We start from the raw sequence: 20,039 nt of genomic DNA on the forward strand, positions 1-20,039 counted from the left end.
CTCACAAATGGGAGCTGGTGGGGAAGGTTCTGCTGTTAATTCCGTTTTTATTTGTACCCAACAGCAAAGTGAGCCTGGGAAGGGCTCAGCTCCTCCCTCAAACTGGGGCTGGCAGCAACCACGGGGTAAAGGAGCAGCTCCTGCTTCTCTCAGCCAGGTAATCATCATTATCATGGGCAGCCACCAAACGAGGGCATTCCCCTCTGCCGAGCTGTGCCATTCATTGAATGGACACCTTTCACCTGCTCTTCTCCTCGGGCTCTTCTCCCCTTACAGGATTTTATTTTTTCAAATGGCATTAGCCAGGTAAAAAGATAAAAATGGGATAATTAACACATCACCCAGTGCTTTCTCTGCAGAAACCACCCAGCTGCACTGACAGGCCTCCAAGACATTCCCTGCCCATCCCTGACCACCAATCCACTCGTGGAGCACTGCATTTGGGACCTGGCAGCATCCCTCACTCCTGCCTTGGCACACAAAGGTCACCTGCCAGCCTGAGCAAAGATCAGGAACTGCCTGCTCCTGCACTGCTCCTTGCTGTTATCAGAGCTCCGCTTTTATCAGAACCTTCAGCTGGACCAGGGACCTGCTTCAGCTCCCCTGTGCAGCCCAAAGCAGCTGCAGTTCTGGGTCACTGCTCACAGGTCATTTACAGCACCAAACAGGAGTGCAGGGGACAAGGGCACAGCTCAGTGACCCTGCAAGGGCCAGCCCAGGCTCATCCTGGGCTCAGAGCCTCTGGCAGGACTGGAAGGGACCAGGAGCCTCTGTCTAATGCAGCTCCAGCTGGGCAGGGTCCTGGCAGCACTCTGGAGATGGCTCAGCAGGAGTGACCCCCCTCCCCAGCCCTGCAGCAGCAGCTCCTCTGCCTTAGCTATTCCAGCTGCTCTTACAGCCTCTCGTGGACAAACACCACTCTGATAGCTCAGATACCTCAGGTGGCATAAAACTACAAACACCATGCCCTGATAGCTCAGATACCTCAGGTGGCATAAAGCTACAAACACCATGCCCTGATAGCTCAGATACCTCAGGTGGCATAAAGCTACAAACACCATGCCCTGATAGCCCAGCTCCAAGGGTGGCATAAAGCTACAAACATCATACCCTGATAGCTCAGATACCTCAGGTGGCATAAAGCTACAAACACCATGCCCTGATAGCTCAGATACTTCAGGTGGCATAAAGCTACAAACACCATGCCCTGAGAGCTCAGCTACCTCAGGTGGCATTACCTCCTGTAACAGTGCTGGAAACAACAAAGTTTTAATAAAAAGCAAAATAAAAATGCTCTTTACAGAGAAACACTGAGCCAGGGCAAGAGGTTCTTGCTCCTGCTAAAACACTTCACAAAAGTGATTTATTTCTTTTGTTCTCCTCTTCTAGGGAATTGCTCAAGTGGGACTTTTTGGTTCCTGTCCAATTAGCTATCCTCAAGTTTGAGGTGAAGTCCCCAAGGTGCTATGAGGTGTCTTTTAACCAAATGGAGAAGAGAAACTTCTGGGCTTTTGTCTTTTTCAAGGAGCCAAAGGGTAACTTGTTCACTCCATCAACAGGGGCACATCCCTGCAGGATGTCCATGGCAGGAAGCAGGAGCAGCCCAGGCTGGGTGAGGACACGCTGGGCTCTGCTCCCAACCAGAGCTGCCCACACCAAGCTGCACTCAGCCTGGGCTGGGCTGCCCAGCAGGAGAGAGCTCTGCTCTCAATTCTGCCCATCCTGCAGGACCTTGGTTTCACTGTCCCCAGGTCCCCGAGGGTTTGGCAGGGCTCTCCTTTCATCTAAGCTGGCTTACCCTACAAAAATGTGGGGAGAACTGCAAATAAACAAGGCACAGGGCGTTCCAGTTTGCAGGAGTACACAGCAAGGTGACTTCATGGGGTTTTCCTTTTGCTCTGTTAAAAGTGGATGTGAAAACCATAAACTGTTCCATTTGAATACAATCTCTTTTTTTAATTTTAAATGTTGTTTTCTCCTTACCCCCAAGAGCCTGCTGTTCTAGAGGATATTGTTATGGCTCAAAACTATGTCTGAAAAAATGGTCTGCAATTCTTGGCAGCGAGGAGCAGAGCTCCACACAACAGAAAGGCTCAGGAAAGCAAAGAGGCTTTGCTGGCTCTGGCACATCTACCAGCAACCTCGGGCAGAGCTGCTCACATCAGCTGCTAAATCGTGTCCCCAGGGGCCATCCCTCAGCAGTTTCACCCCAGCTTTGCCCCCTCTCACCTGTGCCAGGACAAGGAGCTGGTCTGGCTGAAGGAAAGCTGAATTCCTGCAGGGCTCCTGGCACACACTGGGGTAAATAACCACACGCAGTCCTTGGGTTTTGTCCTTTTTTCAGTCAGTTTTGTGCTGTGCAGGATGTTCCAATGAGTCAGAAGTGGCTGAAAGCACAGGAAGATTAAGCTGGAGCCTGCCATGAGAGCAGAGTGCCAAATCCCTGCCCAGGCTGCAGAGCCCTGCACACCTGCAGGCTCCAGCACACCTGGGACAAGGCTCCTCATCCTCCCCAGGAAAGGTGGAAAGCTGCAGCCGTCCCTGAGTGCAGCAGAGGGGCAGAACCACCTCCCTCCATCTCTGCATACATAAAAATGAAGATCTATTTTTGAACAGATCATGAAGCCACTTAGATATTTGTATTTATCCCTTGGAGATGCCATAGGGCACACGTTTAACCTCAGCTCTTCCACATCCTGACCCCGCAGGTACCTGGGAGAGGCAAAGCCCAGCCCCAGCATCCCACAGAGCACCCACAACCCCCACGCTTCATCTTCTGGACCAGGTGCTCCTAAATGTGCAGGAAAAGAGGGAAGAAATAAAATAGAGAGTGACCTGAGGGGGCACTTCAGACAGTGACAAGGAAGCCCAAGTTCCATAATCATTTGTTTCCAAGACAAAAACTGAAGTAGGAGCAAAAGAAAGCAGCAAATGGGCTTCTTAAAATATAAACTTCTTAAAATAAAATATAATCCTGTCAACTGTTGTCTCACTGTGAGCTCAAGTGCTATGCTAAAGCTGCAAGGTGTATTAAGAGTTGAAGAACCATAAACTCGACCATAACTCTCTGTAATTTATGGCTGCCTGACAGGTTCCTTCTCCTGAGCCATTTACTTGATGTATACCTGACGTCACCTCCAGTGCACATTGAAAGAGAAATACAATGGGATGGGATAAACAAGTTTGCTTGGGAGACTTTCCAAAGTTGGCCTGGAAAACACACCTGGCTGAGGAACTTTCTCACTCCTCCCCATCCACACATGGCCCTGCCCACACACACAGCCTGGGCCAAAATGCAAATTCTGCATCTCCCCTCCTTCCACTCTCTTCAACTTCCATTCTAAATATATGTTTGTTTGTTTCCCAGCCAGGGAAAGATTCAAGGGATTCAAGAGATTTTTCCCAAGTTCTCTCTGAAAGCTGAGAAAAACAACTTAAAGGGTGCTGGGGAAGGGGAGCCTTCTCCCCATTGCCTGAGTCCAGCAGAGCACTCCAGCACACAGGTAATTTCCAGCACACAAATAACGTCACTGCCAACAGTTCTAAAATGCAATTTATAAGACCAAGGCTAGAATATCCATAACCTTTCCTTATGAAGCCTCAAAAATACAATGGAGCCTATTAAAGCAGCTTCCCAATATAGCATCTCCCTGAAGAGCTGATCCTGACCCTTTTCCTTCTGCAGAGCAAATGTTTATCCAAATACTCAACAATTAGTCCTGGCAAGGAGGAAAACCTGAGTCACATCACCCCACAGAGACAGAGCCCTCGTGGCACTGAGCTGCTGCCCAACACTTCTGCAGTGCTCTGCCCTGTGACTACCCTGGCCAGGGCTCCCCAGCTCCCAGCTCCTGGATTTATTCAGCAGCATTCCTGCTCTGCAGCACCCTGGGAAGGGTCCATCCATAAACCAGTCCGTGTCCAGCCAGGAGCAATGACAAAGGCAATTCCTAACGCTGCCACTGCAAAATCCTTGCCACCGAGAGCACAGTAGCCCATTATTAGCTTGTCAGGAATCTTTGATTTAAAGGCCATAAAAGCTGTATTTTTCCTGGATTTTGCTATCCCAAGGAGTTTCTAGCCTGTAGGATTAAATTGCTTAAGAAGGAGAAGTCTCCAGTGCTACCTGCTGCTCCTGGCTCCGGGGCTGTGCAGCCACAGGGTGAGGGAAACGAGGACCAGGAGCAGCTCAGGGTCACTCCTGGGCACAGCCCGGGGACAGGAGCACGGCACAGCCACACACGGTGACAGGCAGGAGCTGCTGCTGCCCCAGGACAGCTTTGCACCTGCCTGGTTCCGGATTTGGGGACATTTAGGGAAAAACAATCAGCTCACCTAAAATCGGCGCAGTACTTCTCTCTTTCCTGTCAAAAATTACACATGAAGGGAGAACTGGAAGAGGTTGGGAAGCACAAAATGTCCTGAGCTGCGAGGGACCCGCAGGGACCATCCAGCCCAAGCCCTGGCCCTGCACAGAGCCCCAACAACCCCAATTGTCCAAACAGTCCTGCAGCTCTGGCAGCCTCAGGGCTGTCCCCATTCCCTGGGGAGCCTGGGCAGTGCCAGCACCCTCCAAATTCCACTTCAGGAAGGTAGCTCAGAGGATGATCTTCTCTGAAGTTCCAGAAACCCAAAGAGAAGCTGAAATCCTTCATTTCAGAGCACCCCACACTCAGTCCCTCCCTCTAGCACAGGACAATGAATTCCAAGAAGGCCGTTAAGGCAGATAACAGATCTATAAATTCTGAAAATGAGATTAAAAGTGCCTGTCCTTTGTCATGGGCAGTTTTTCCCAATGAGCTGTTTGCAGCAGATTTTGCAATACTGTTTTCCCACAACGTGTAGGCATCTGCATCCTGTTCTCACTTTCAAATCCAACAGCAGAACCCTCATTTTCCATGTGGCAGGAGAATGACTGCCCAGCTTCTCTTCCAGGAGAACAGAAATGTCTGGGAGGGAGAGAATCTCACCAATTTGGACAGAGCTGCTTCCACCAGGGAAGAAAAGGGTTATTTCCCTTCTGTCAAAACAACCTGTCCTGAAATGTGCTTCAATTTTCTCACAAAATGGACCAGAAGGGAATGAAAAAAAACCACATCAGAAAGACTGCTGAAAAGAGAAAATGTTCTCCACTGAAGAATGATGATATAAGGCAGAAATATTGGGAACTGTTTCAGGGAAAGGAGAGGCCTTGGAGTTGCCTGGTGCAGGTACAGCCTGGGAGAACTCTGAATTCTAGGACAGAAGCTTAAATTCCACCCAGTGCCAGCCCTGCCATGGCAGGGACACCTCCCACTGTCCCAGGTGTCTCCAAGTCCCATCCAACATCTTCTTGGGCACTGCCAGGGATCCAGGGGCAGCCCCAGCTGCTCTGGGCACCTGTGCCAGGGCCTCACATAGCACAAAACTTTTGGAGCAGAGCAGTGACCCCTCTGAACCCGAGTTGCCTTGTAGGAAACCACCGAAATCGTTACTGGAACCAAGAGTGGTCAATGGGAAGAAACCTTCCCTGCTCCTGTTTGCTTGGCAGTGCTGGCCCAGCTGGGCTCCTGTGGGTGACATCCCTCAGGGGCTCCCAACAAATCCCAGCTCTGCTGCAAATCCCAAGTACTCCACGTGGAGTTTCCACATCAGCAAGGTCAAAGCCAGCGGCGCTTTGTGACTCCTGTGACAGCTCAAACCACCAAGGAGAAGCCCCAGGATTTCCAGGAGCACTCTGGCCTTGCAGGAGGAGCTGTGACCCCAAGGAGCTCACAGAACAGTCAGAAAAGGTGTGAAAAATCCTCCCGGGTACAAACATGTTCTGTTTGTGTTTTCACTTGGGTTTTTTTAAAAATTCATGAGGTCTCGAACACTGCAAAGATCCAGCAAGTGTTGAGCTATTAAAAAAATAACAAAGTACATTAAAAAGTACTTGGGTTTTTTTCCTCTCCATAAAAAAACAGTGCAGTCAAGTGGAAAAAAACTGGGAGAAGATCTCCTGCCTTGCAAAGGTTCCTGCAGAGCATGAGCAACCTGTGCTTCTTTCCCCCATCCATACCTCTCCAGGCTGGTTCTTCCATACCCCTGGACCTTGACCTGCCCTTTGGGTTGGATGCCTTGGGAGATGCTGGAGGAACACCCAGAGACTGGAACGAGACACTGAGACAAACAGATTTAAAATCCCATTAAGCTGTGAGTCAGCAGAGACAAATCAAACTATTTAAACAAATATTTCTGGTTGGAAAGGCAGGGTGATGGCATCCAGGGCTGGGCAGGAGGGGATAGGCCCCCCTGGAGCTCTGTTTATGTGGAAACTCAAGAGTTTCACCAAATCTTTGAGTTACCGAGCGAATTTCCAGCAGAAGGCAGAGGAGTGGGGAATTTCCATAAATGTAAATAGGAACTCACCACGTTTGGGACATGGTTTGATTTGCCAGGTGTCCATCAGCACTCTGCTGGAAGCAGAGGGGTTCCTGGGAGCAGCCCCCACATCCTGCCCCCTTTTCCCCCATCCCTCTTTCCCATGCCCAGCTGGGCAGAGCCTTGGAATGCACAGTGAGGAACCATTCCCACAGGTGGAATGAAAGAGGCTCCTTCTGTCAGCAGCTCCTGCTCATCACATCTCACCTGGAGCTTTGCACATCTCATGGGCAGGACAGCCCCGTGGCTCTTTGTGTTTCACGAATATTTCCCTGAAAGCAATCCACTGGAAATAAAGAAATAAAAATAAATAAAATCAACAACAGTGCACTGAGCAAAACAAGGAGAGCAGAGCTGGAAAAGCTGAACAGCACTGCTGCAATGCACTCTGCTGGAGGAGAGCAGCAATCCTGGAGACAAGGAGGGAGATGCCAGTGGAGCAGCCCCTGAGCCCTGCTGGCTGGAGCAAAGCTCTGGCACCCTTGCAGCTCCAAGTGCTGCCTTCCTAAAGTGTCCCCCTGCACCCAGACACACCTTAACCAACACACAGAGAGGAGCAGGAGCTGGTCAAACACTTCCTGAGTGACAAAAATTAGAGAACACGTGCAAAAGTGCAAAAAAGCTTCATCCCCTCTAGATTTCAATGTCCTCCTCTCCCCAGGAGCCTTTAAGAGTGTGCCAGGCACACTCTTCTCTCTCCCAGGATTTTTCATAGAGAAGCACAGAGGAAAGAAAGAACAATTTCTATTTCTGCTCCTTGTTTGCCCATGTGGAATGTGTTTGGAGAATTGTTTACCTGGGGTGCTTGCTTGGTTGGGTTCTGGTGAGGATTGTTTGAGCTGGTGGCCAATCCAACCCACCTGGGGCTGGGCTCTCAGAAAGGGGCACGAGTTGTGAGTTAGAGATGGGAGTTACAACAAGTAGGTTTGTAGTTTTAGTATCTCCTTTAAATAGTATCTTAATGTATTATATTCTAGTTATAATAAAGAAATCATTCAGCCTTCTCCTGTTTCTTCCCAACAGGACTAGGGACAGCTCCAGGGCTCGGCCGTGGCTCTGGGCCATCCCAAGCTTTCTGCACCTCTCAGGAATTTAAGGAGCAATTCCAAGTCCCCAGCAGTGGCTCAAAACAGGGAATTCCACTCCCCAGAAGTTGCCAGGACCCAAGCCAGGATTGAAATCTCCGTGTGTGTTTGCAGGAGAGTCATGCAAGCACCAAGGGAAAGAAGGACAGCGACAACATCCCAGAACTGCTGCTGGAAAAAGGGATGATGAGCATGACCAAAGCACTGGAACAGCCATTTATAAATAATAGTGATGATAATGGAGGAATAATAACTTATTAACAGCCAGGAATAAAGAAAATTTCCATGCTCTAGGGTGCTACTCAATATGAGGAGCCACTCCAGACACCAGCTCATTAACAAATTGTCTCAGTTGCTCCCTGAAATGATTTGGAGGACGTGGTTTGGGTTTGAAAACGCTGCACTCTGGGTGATGACAATCACAAACCTCAGTTATGTCCCCAGGAGAAACGAGAAAGTTTAAAATAAAAGAGCAAAAAGCATTCAGGGGCTATCGCCTCAATGAATGAGCCCAACACAGGTGATTTTTGGGGGGGTTCCCCACTGCACATGTCCATGGCACAACTCCCTTCCACTCCACAGAGGGGACAGTTCTGAAGGACATCTGAATAAATCAGCAACGTGCAAATAAACACAAGCCACGTCTCCAAACTCCACAAATAAAGAGCTCTAGTTCTTGAATTAATTGTTTCCTGAGCACGATAGCTAATAATTATTTTGCCAAATTTCAGAATTTTCCATCTGCCCATAAAAAAATACATTTACCTGAAATATCCACACTATTTATTTACTTTGACACTCACTTACTATAAAATTCAGCCCTTTTGGTGACTGGTCATGCTTATTTGCTGCTTAATAAATAGCATTTATATTTGTCACCATTTTTCTTCTAAATATTAAATCGCAGACTGATTTTGTTAAATATACAGTGTGATGAAAAATTATACACGATACTTAATCAGATCAAAATAAATTCAACCTAGCACTGACATCTCCACAAGATAGAAGCGTTCTTTTATTTTTATTTTCCAGTTCGTTTGAGCTCTATTTATGTCTGTGGAGTAAATACCAGTTAAATTAGGCACTATTTATAATTTCAAATTATAGCTGTGCATATACAGCAGGATAATATTTGTGTCCCCAACAGCTGCTGGGAGGGAGGGGAAAACTGTAAGGATGAGGTTTGCTTTGCCCTTATTTCCATGTAAAACAACCCCATAACCCCAGATCCTACGGGATGTGACATTTTGGAGGAAGAAATAGCAAATTATTCTAAAATCCCCACTTATCCAGACTCCCAAATAGGAACCCTTTCTACAAACCCTGGCTCAAGTTGCTCTGAACCCATTGCTGGAGTTACTTCCAGCTGGAAATGAGCTTTAGGAAGGGTTTTCAGGCAAGTGCTCCCCAAAGCAATCCTCTCGGGCACTCAGAGATTGAAGGAATTAATCTGGCTCTCCCCTCTGGAGCTCCAAATGTATATCTATTAACAGGACATAATAAATCATCAAAGTCAGGCACAGGCAGAGACAACGGAATGAGTTGGAAAGCAAGGATTAAATAAAGTTTAATAAAAAAGTATTATGAAGCAGTGATAAATGGGAGCCAATACTTATTGTGTAATTCTACCATATTCCTTTGACATGAAATATCCCAAATTGTCCAAGTTACTCCCAATATTATCTGGTTTTCAGCTCAGAAAGCATTTCAGGGAGAGCCAGAGACTCTTACTGGGGATCCCAGTAAATGCTGCTCATTCAATAACTGGGAAGGGACAGGTCATCCCTCAGCTTGTCTAGGAATGGCTACAGCAGCCTTGGGAGAAATTCTATTTCCAGCAATCGAGGGAGAAGCAGCAGATGGATTCTCTGGGGATAAAACAGCCAGGAAAGGGTGGGGGAGGTCCCTGGGGGAGCCAGGGGATGGTCACTCACAGGAGGCCTCCAGGTCACCCATCCATCCTCCCACGGGCACTCCAGGGCTGCTCCTCAGCTCTACCCCAAGGCTCTGCTCCCAGGGAAAGCAGAAGGATCGACTGAAGTCTTAAACCTGGAATTCAACATAGCTGACGTTCTCATTTCTCCATCATCTCCAGTCTGGTGAGGGAAAACGCAATACATCAAACACAATGCATTAAAATTCAAACACAAATGAATGTTTTGGGCAATTCTTGCTCAGATTAAAGGTATTCCCTAAGGTAAATTATTTCAAGTACTGCCAGGAGGTCCCATACACGGAGTTCCCACTGGAAAACCAGCAGCTGATATTTTAGAGGGGACAAACAAACAGGAATCTTGCAGTCCATAAAACTGCCGGTGTCACCTCCCAGTGTCACAGCTCCATCATGCTGGAGGAGCAGTGGAAGTGGCCTGGCTTTATTCCCTGCACATGCACGTGGCAGACGGGCAGCAGGCAGGGGGGAATTGAGAAGCACAATCTTTTGAGGAGTGTTTTGTTGGGATAGATGGCTCGTGTTTAAAGCTTAATAGAGCTCAGGCAATTTCACCTCGCTGCCCATCCAGATGAGGAAGAGCTCATAAATGAGTGAACTCCGAGACAAAATGAGACCTTTTCCTCCATCCAGGGAGATTGCTGCACCTGGAGAGCGGGAGCCAGGGATATTTCCTCTTTGTAAGGAGCTATTCCCAGTGATCACTGCCCGTTCTGGAGAAAAATGCTTCAATTTCCACTGCCAGAATGCACCAAGCCATTCGGCCAACTCAGGTCCTTCTTTGTTAAACATTCCATTGCTCCTGCTCCTGGCAGAGCAGCGAGAGCCAGGCCTGCTGCTCAGAGAGCCACCAGCACCTGGACCCAGGCACAGGAGAGGGTTCCCCTGGGAAGGACCAGGGCACACAGGTGGGTGCAGAGCCCTGGCAGCAGCAGGATTTCTTCCCCCTGCTCCATCCCGAGCAAAGGAGAGTGATTGTGCCCTGTGAAAACTGCCCTGGAGCAGAGGCTGGGCAGAGTCACAGAATAAAGCAAGGATTTATTAAAGGATCTCCTCATGGATCCACCTTGGGCAGCACCAGAGCCCAGCCAGGGCTGCACCCAAGGTGAACCAAAACGGCACAAAATGAACCCAAGATGAACCAAAATGGTCCCAAAATGAACCCAAGATGAACCAAAATGGTCCCAAAATGCACGAGCACTCCCGGGCTCTCCCTGGGATCAGTTCTGCTCCATTGGCACCTTGGAGTTCATTGTCCCATTCCAGCTCCAGCCCATCAGTCCCATCCTGCTTGTTTTTCTCTCTCCAGCCCACGCTGTTTGTGCTCCTGGGCTGAGGTTTGGATCATTTGTCCTTGGTGCCCAGCTGGAGCAGGAATTGTTTTGTCTCCCTGCTCTGTGCACAGAGCTCAGCATCCCCTGATAGAAATCCCAGACCCACACACTAAAGCAGCTCAGAATCTGAAAAAATAGAAAAGCTAAAACCTGAAGCATCCAGAGGAGCTCATTCCCAGCCAGCCCCTCCTCCCACCCCGCATTCCCAACTCCAAGCCAAGCAATTCCAGCTCCCCCGGGAGCCTGCTGTCTCTTTAAGGGCTGGGGAGCCAGCCCGAGTGTGGCTTTGGGATAATCCAGCCTCCTCTGCTCACGGCAGATTAGATTCCGTGGTCAGTGAGTTTGAAAAGAAGAAATGCAGAACTCATTTGCATCAATGCTTTCAATTTGCTCAGAATGTTTTTGCTTTTAATTATTAGCCCAGAGTAAACTAGTTATCAATTAATTGCTAGAAAATGGAAGTGAGTGTGTGTTATTGCTTAAATCTCTAATTGGCTAGACTGTTGCTTTCTTGTTAAATGCTAATTAAAGTTTTGAAACAGGCAAACATTACTTAACTTTAAATGGCTTAACGAGATCCACCAAAGTCTAAACATTTATATTACACATTATTTTTATGCCAGATCATGGGAAACCCAAAGCAAAGATGACAAGAGTTGGTTTTCACTAATAAATTTCACAATTTAAATGGATTTTAATTAAATTTAAATGGTCTTTTTTCTTAATCTCATTTGTCAACTATCCAGTAAATATTGCAAATAACACTTATCCCATCAGTGTTTAGATGTATTTTTTCTTCTCAGAACCACAGAACAGCTTGGGATGGAAGGGAACTTAAAGAGCCTCTGGTTCCAACCCCCTCATTGCCACGAGGATAAACTGGGATTTACCACCAAGTTTATCATGTCACCATAATCACCTCAGCAGGAATTTCATTTTTGACTTCCACACACTTTCTAAACCTATGGAACAATTGAAAAATATTCCTGAAAAAAACATCAAACTAGATCCTGATGTTAAATTAAGTTTGTGGAGCTCAGCCAAAGTGAAAAGTATAGGCAAGAAAAGAGCTGTAGCAGCCCCAAATGTTATTTTAGTGTGGCATTTCGAGCCTCAGATTGAGTTCAGCTACTGGAACCAGAAATGTGAGAGATTAAAGCTCAGCCACTCCCTGAGGCATTGCTCTCTGAAAAGGTTCAGTAAAAAAGGAAAGCCTCACATGGGCAATGCCATCCTCCCAGGGCACTCTGACCAAAGAGGGAAGGTGCTCCATAAAAAACGAGGTACAAACAAACACTGGGACTTTTTCTGATGCTTCTAGCATGGAAGTTACAAAGAATTTCATTCTAACCCCAGATCTCAATGAAAATCTATCAAGTGTTCATTGTTCACTTCAAGCATATCTGCAATCTCCGTATTTAATTAGACATTGGGCAAGGCAGGCAAACATGCTGATTTATTTAGATCCTGGAAATCGAGCAGGGAATTGAGGCCTTGACAAGGAGGGATGAGGGAACAATACAGAGCTTCATCTCTATGCTCTAGGTTTGTATCAAGTGGTTTAAAAATGTAATTTAACCCCCCCAAAGTGTGCCCTAAGCACAGCTCCCAGAGCCCTCCTCACCTCTATGGGAGCAGAGTTAGGCCCAGGTGAAAGTGAGGAGCTGTAAAACCCAGCCACAGCCATGAGTACTTCTGAAAATAAGAGACATTTAGAGCCCTAAAGATGGGATTTCTGAGGGGTTTCAGTCATTAGAAATGTAAAAATCCCATTGATTTTCAGGGGAACATGATCTCCCTGGGCAGGCGAAAATCCCATTCTGAATGCCAAATAAAGGAGCCAGCAAGGAGCAAGTTTTGGCTAAGATTTGAATGCCACAATTGCACCTGGATGTGCCCTCCAGAACCTGCAGGGGCTGTAAGCATCCAAGCTCCAGGAGCAATTTAAAGCTGCTCTTTGATACAGGAGTATCTGCCAGTGGGTTTATTAACCTGGAACAGGATAACCAGGGAGCTGCTGCCAGCCTGGGCTCCCTGTGCTCCACTGCAGACTCTTCATAAAGCCAGCACTGCCTGCTTACAGCCAATTATTGTCACTGCTGAGCACATTGCTCCTCTTCTGAAATCAGCAGAAATAGAAAATCCTCTCTTTTTTTTAGCCCAAATTGTTCTGCAGAGCGACTGAGCCATTAAGAGGTGCTGGATGTCCCTTTCCCTGCCTGGTAATGAGCATTTTCCCAGGTTTATTCCCAAAGCCAGCCCTCGAGGCTGTGTTTTGCAGGAATTCAGGCACACAGGGCAGGAGCAGCTCCTCCCCAAGCAGCTGGAGCTCTCCATGGCTGCACACACTTACTGTGGGAGCACCAGGGAATTCAGGTTCATTTAGAACTCCTTTCATTAACCTGATACACACTAACAAATTAAAACTTCAATTACCTGCGAGCCAAAATGGAGAAGCCACAGAGACTGAAAAGATAGGGGAAAGCATTTAGTCTGCTCGAGTGATAGCACTTTTTCCAGCTTTAATTGATTTCCCAATTTCAGGCTGTTTCCATGGCAGCCACACTCTTGCCTGGTCCATGAGCCAGCCACGTCCCTCTGGATGCACCAGCACCTCTGGATCAGGAGCAGTTTGGTGGAACACCACCAGGCAGGGATGTTGGATCAAATTCAGATACTGGGCAAAATCCCATCCTTCTTTTGAGGCTGAACTTCAGCTGGTTGTGGTGAAGCTGCACAGGTACAAAGCAAAGGTTTGAGACCTCCAGGAGGTGGAAAGGTTTTGCATCTCCACGATACCCAGTCAGTGCATCCACGAGAGGCAGCAGGGGCAGAGCTGCTGCAGCTGAGCTCCAGGATGGGTTAAAATCCCTCCTCTGGCACCCAAAAAGCCTCACCTGGCACAGCTGCTCCCTATTTAAGCTATTCACTGTAAAAATCCTCTCTGTGTTTAAGGTCCTGCAGGGAGAAAGGAGAAAGTTCATGAGAAAACTGCCTGATAAAATAAGAGGGGAGAAAAGCCCCAAAGAGATTTAAGAAAGAGCTGCCATGCAGGGATATTAGACTGAGCTGGAGAATAGATTCTATCTGTTCAAAAGCTTGTTCCTCTCCTGGAATTTTAATCAGTCTGAGGCTTCTCTGGCTGTTTGGCATCCCCACTTGCACACCTTGCCCTGGCAGAGAGGAGCTGGGGGGCTCAGCCCCTGGCTGGGGGGAGATAAAGCAAATCCCAGGTTTGTTAAGGAGGAAGCTCTGTCTGTGCAGAACAGCAAACACCCATCCCACGAGCCAAACTGCAGTGCTGAAGGGCAGCAGAAAACCTCCTGGAGGCTCTCTCTGAGCTGGGCAGTGCTGAAAAAGCCACTTTGAGGAGAGGACAGCTTCTCAGAGGGACACGTCCTGCTGGAGGCCACGCTGAGCTCTGGCCCCAGCCCCAGCCCAGCCCATTTGTCACCTCCAGGCAGAGCTGGAAAAGCTGCCAGGAGATGTTTGAGGAGAACAAACGTGAGGCAGGAGAGCTCTCAGCTGCCTGGAGCCCAGGAGAACAGGAATTTCTGAGCTCAGCTGGCTAAGAGGCAACTCAAATAGCTCTGATCACCCCTTAAAAGCTCACAGAGCAGATTAGGAAAACAATTGTTTATATACAGATGTTTTGGGTCACTGTCCTCTCACTGAGGCTGAGGCAAATAGACATACCTGCTAAAAAGGAGGAACCCACAGGGATTATTCCAGCAAAATACACCATAAGCAAATGAAATGTTGCTGTGATGCTGTTAACAGAAGAATTCTTTCACCCTGCATTCCCTCTTATGAAAAAATTAATTCCATTGCTTGCTTTGCTCTCTCAACCTTCAGTTCCTCCCACGCTGCTGATTCCAAAGGAAACATTCCTGCCACTGCCAGTGTGAGAGCTCAAGCTCTGGTGCCAACACCTGGGTTCCACCTGGGATTGCTGGGCATCCTCTGAGCCGTGTTCCCCGCCATGGAGTGCCTGCTGCATCACTGCCTTCATCCCAGGGGGGATTTCGGGAATGGGAACATAATTGTGGATGCTACTGGACAGATCTCACCCCAGCCAGCCCTGTGTGCACTCCCCAGCCTCAGCCAGATGTGTGGGTCTGTCCTAGGTTATAATATTGGGGTGTATGCCATCACCACCTGAGCTGCAATCCCTTTCTTTCCTTATCTCGGGGCTCAGAGATGAGTCCCTCCAGGGGACCTGTTCTTTCAGCCACATGGCTGAGAAGATCACAGCGTTCTATTGCGAGAGGCTCCGCCCAGAGGGAGGAGCAAAGATGCCATCAAGGATATCAGCAGGGCTGTGCAGACAGCAAGGAGATCCCCTCTTCCAGAGGAACAGCTGAGACCTTCTCTGCACTAAACCTCCAGAGGGAAACTCCATCAGTCTGCAGGAGCACTGCTTGGACAGAACCATATCTGCCACCACTGCCCCAGCCAGCAAGGGTCAGGTTGTGTCTCTGACTCTGTCAGTGGTTCTTCTTTTGTACTATTATATGTATTTAGTTATTTGTTCCCTTTTTCCTAATAAATTGTATTTCTGACTTAGAGCCTCTCACTGGTTTTGCTTTTCAAACCAGGACAGGGTCCCACTTCACAGCAACATTTCAGCTCCCTGCATCCACCCCAGCCCAGCTCCTGCCGAGGCAGGGACACACAGAGGCCTCACTTTTAAAACATTTAATTGCCCAAACAGCTTTAAAACATTTAATTTCTCACTTGTGAAAGCCATCCAGAGAGTGAGGGGCTTATTGGCACTGCCAGGGCCCCCTGCATTGCTGCCACCCAGCAAAGGGGGATGCAGGAGGAGAGGGGACCTGGTGGCCCATCCCTGGCTGGGATGGCACCCGAAGGGAATTCCCCACCTGCCTGAAGAGGTGACAAATGGAGCTGGAGTAGATATTGTTCATATGATTGGATGTCAATGGACTGTTAAAAGCCACCCTGCCGTTGGTAAAAATAATATTTCAATATTAACTTTGTTGTTTAGATGAAATGTCTGTGGTGTAACAGCATTACCCTTACAACTGTATGGGTGATGTATTGATGCACTACACATTCTGGCTGAAGGAAAAAATAGTTATGATATTTTTAATAAAAACCCCATTTTCCTGTTCATTTTTGTACACAGCAAACAGATTTCACCGTAGGTGGTTGGATCTAATTCATTAGCTCCATCATGCACTGATATCACAGAATAATCTCCCCATCAGCCCAGCTGCCTCCTTGCAGCTCTCCTGAAGGTACTTGGAAATCCAATTTCCATGTTGAATATCAATCAGCCAGTTCTGGCTCGGCCAGTGATGCACAAAATGGAATATTGGACCCTTCCCCTGTGCCCCAGGCTGGGGAGGCAGCAGCAGGGGCTGGGAGGGGACAAATCCCCTGGTGCTCCCAGTCCTGTGGGCTGGGACATCCTGAGCTCTGCCTCGGCCTCCAGAAAACAAACTCTAAAACCAAATGCTGCAGGACTTGCCCCACACTCCTGAGGGGGATTGCTCCTGGTCATGGAATTATCACTGAGGCTGGAAAAGTCCTCCGAGGCCAGGTGAGCATGAATTTCCTGGAGTTCAGCTGATTAAGAGGCAGCTCAGGGGTAAGAGTCTCCTAAAATACAGAGTGATAAACAAACTAAGCATACAAATAAATTATTTCTGTTAAAATAAGCTCCCCAGCAAGTCACCAAGAGCATCAATTCCAACCCCCCCCCAGCAGTGCCCATGTCCCCAGGTGCCACATCCATGAGGCTTTTGAAGCCCCCCAGAGGAATCCTGCAGGAGAACCCACAGGGCTCCATCTGCTCCACTCCAGCCCCTCAGGGCTCATCTCCAGATGCTCCAGCACGAGAACAGGACAGAAACCAGATCCAGATATAAACCAGTTCCCAGGTCCAACTAGAAACCAGATTTCCAGATCCAGCTAGAAACCAGATTTCCAGATCCAGCTAGAAACCAGATCCCCAGATAGAAACCAGATTCCAGATCCAGATAGAAACCAGATTCCCAGATAGAAACCAGATTCCCAGATCCAGCTATAAACCAGATTCTAGATCCAGATAGAAACCAGATCCCAGATCTGGATATAATCCAGATTCCCAGATCCAGATGGTAACCAGATCCCAGATCCAGATAGAAACCAGATTCCAGATCCAGCTAGAAACCAGATTCCCAGATCCAGATGGAAACCAGATTCCCAGGTCCAGGTGTTTGCAGGGAGCAGGCAGGGGGGCTGTCACCCAGCCTGCCCCTCTCCTGGAGGAACATCTCACCAGGGCACCTGGGACTCTGTCCTTTCATTTCACTCTTAAATAATTTAGATGGAAAAAAAAAAAAAAAAACCAACAAAACCACAGCTTTTACAAGTGTATCCTCAGCCAAAAAAATATCTCATAACCTTGGGGAGATGAACTTCCCTAGCAGTGATTTCAATGCATATTGCTACAATCAAAAGACAATTTTGTTCCCTGACAGTTATGATATTTCTCAGTGAAAATATGGCCTATCGCTTCCATTTCTGCTGATTCATAAATCACACTGTTGTGCTTTGCAACTCTCTTTCCAAAACATTTGAGCCCTTTGGCTCTACCCCGACTAACCCTTCCAGAAGGGCCTTTCAGTGCCCCTGCCATCAGCAGGTGGCACACAACACTGTGGTGGGAATTCTTTGGTATAGGGATGTATCTTTAAGGATATTTGGCATTTCAGCCCACATTTCCCAGCAGTAAATCCCACCCACTGCACTGATCCACTCTGAACACTCTAAACCTTACAAAAAACGGGTCTGAGTAGTAGAAAGGTCATTAAATAACGACAGGAATTTCATCCCTGAGATAAGCAGCATGGGAAATGGTGTGTCCTGGATTTGGGGAGAGGGAACACGACTGGGAGAGGGCTGAGCCTGAAGGACTGAGGAGAGGAGCAAACCAAACCACGTTCCTGGGATGTGGCCGTGCCCTTGGAGCCCATCTCCCAACAGCAGCGACGGCACCCCCAGGAAAACCTCCTGCCTGATAAAATATTCCTCCCTGGAATTGCTGCAGCTTACGAGCAAGAGCTAAAACAAGGAGAGAACAACGGCATTTCAATTAAAAAAAAAAAGTCTCTGGTTCTAAACCAGTTTAGAAAACATCTCCACATTTCCAAATCCCTTCCAAAAGCAGAGCTGGAACCCAGGCTGGAGATCAGGCTCTGCCCCAGCCCCACAGGAGCTGCCCGCCCCCAGATCAGAGTTTATTTAAGGGCAATTTCCACCACCAGCCTCATCTGGATGGTGGAAAATCCCTCTGGAACAAGGGTGTGCCAGAGGTTTCGACCATCCCATTTCAAGGGATGAGCTTCAGTGGCTGATGGGCAGGTCCAGCCTCACAGCAGAGGGGAGGGAATTTCTCCACAATCCCTGAACCCACACGGATCCAGCTTTGGCAGTCACTGAGCTGGAGGTGGTAGGAGGCAGAGAGGTTGGAGGAGGACATTTCTTCATCTTCTCTCTCAGCTTCCACAGCTGACACTGCCACACCAAGACACAGCACAAGGCAACACTTGTTGTGACCCCTGTGGGCACCTCAGAACTTCCATAAGGAACATAATCCAACCTTCCATCACCTCCTGGAGCCTTTTGTGGGCACCTTAGAACTTCCATAAGGAACATAATCCATCTTTCCATCACCCCCTGGAGCCTCATTTCCTGAGAGCCCTCTGTGGGCACCTCAGAACTTCCATAAGGAACGTAATCCATCCTTCCTCATTCCCTGAGAGCCCTCTGTGGGCACCTCAGAACTTCCATAAGGAACATAATCCATCTTTCCATCACCCCCTGGAGCCTTGTTTCCCTGAGAGCCCTCTGTGGGCACCTCAGAACTTCCATAAGGAACGTAATCCATCCTTCCTCATTCCCCAGAGCCCTCTGTGAGCACCTCAGAACTTCCACAAAGAACATAATCCATCGTTCCATCACCCCCTGGAGCCTTGTTTCCCTGAGAGCCCTCTGTGGGCACCTCAGAACTTCCATAAGGAACATAATCCATCTTTCCATCACCCCCTGAAGCCTCATTTCCTGAGAGCCCTCTGTGGGCACCTCAGAACTTCCACAAAGAACATAATCCATCCTTCCATCACCCCCTGGAGCCTCGTTCCCCGAGATCCCTCCCTGGTGCCCACAGAGTGCCAGCAGAGGAGCTGATCCTGTCCGAGGGACCCTGCCAGGCAGAGCCCAGGTGCACTCAGAGCTCTGCTGCTGATTTTGCTGTGCCTGGCAGAGGTGGCAGCTCCGTCCCCACAGCGCTGCGTGACCGCTGATCCCAGCAATGATTGATTATCGCTTCAGGAGCCATTCATTAACAGATCTGTTCACACAAACCCCTCCCAAAATCGTGCTGCAACCCCTGTCATAAAGCACAAAGGAAAGGTCTGCAATATTCCAGCAACGAGTGCAAATTCAGCCCGTCTCCATTGCTCAGATGAGCGTGAAGCAGAACAAGGAACGAGGCACTTTGTGCTATTCTTGCCCAATCTGCAGGGTCCCTGCACTGGCTCTGTGGCAGAACGGGCTCCTCTGCCCTCTGTATTTATTCTGGGAGCTGGGTAACGTGTCCTGTGCTTCCAGCTCTCCTCCCACTGGAGCCCAGTGCTCCCAGTAAACACCCTGCCCTCCCCAGGGCATCACTCCCACCCCACTGCAGCCTCACACAGCTCATCTGCTCAGGCTGAGGAGCCACCAAACTGCCCAGCAAAAAGGGATTTATTCCTAGAGCTCCCTGCCGTGTATTAATGCTGAAGTTCTGTATCCCTCAGCAGCACAGTCGATGTCACCCTGCCACTCTCCTGACCCAAAATGCAACATTTTTTTCCCTTTTACTCTTTCAGTTGATCTCAAAACCCAATCAAGTGTTAAGAAGCTCCCATGTGTGTTCTACAGTTTAAATGAGCTGCACTCTAAATTACATTATGTACAAAATATAAGCCCAGGGTACCAAAATGATGCTGAATTTTGGATTGGCCTCTGTGGTGGATTGTTCCTGTTATTTCTATCCCCATCTAGGAGAGCAATTTAGGATGAAGTTGCCAGTTTGAAGCAGTGTCTGGGGTTTAGCCTTTCTCAAGAACTGAAGGAAAAGCCTTGCTAAAAAGGGTGGGAATCAGCTTCATCCAAGCATTTAAAGCTGTGAAAAGACGAAGACAGAGCAGGCAATTCTCTGTCAGTTAACTAATCATAAAACAACAAGACAGAAATGGCAACAACCCCAAATAATCA

The 20,039-nt window shown here is 48.3% G+C and overlaps 1 protein-coding gene across 1 annotated transcript in view; it reads right to left on the reverse strand.

Moving 5' to 3' along the window:
* Positions 1-20,039, reverse strand: part of LOC110469858 (uncharacterized) — a 102,191-nt gene that overhangs the window by 65,516 nt on the left and 16,636 nt on the right. Inside the window, exons 4-8 of the mRNA XM_085590243.1 lie at positions 13,209-16,397; positions 9,422-9,583; positions 6,610-6,688; positions 6,041-6,141; positions 2,230-2,387 (exon numbers count right to left, since the gene is read on the reverse strand). The gene's annotated coding sequence lies outside the window, so the exon portion shown is untranslated. The remainder of the gene's footprint in view (positions 1-2,229; positions 2,388-6,040; positions 6,142-6,609; positions 6,689-9,421; positions 9,584-13,208; positions 16,398-20,039) is intronic.

The sequence above is a fragment of the Lonchura striata genome, chromosome 12 (genome assembly GCF_050655825.1).
Source record: "Lonchura striata isolate lonStrDom1 chromosome 12, ASM5065582v1, whole genome shotgun sequence".
NCBI lineage: Eukaryota > Metazoa > Chordata > Aves > Passeriformes > Estrildidae > Lonchura > Lonchura striata.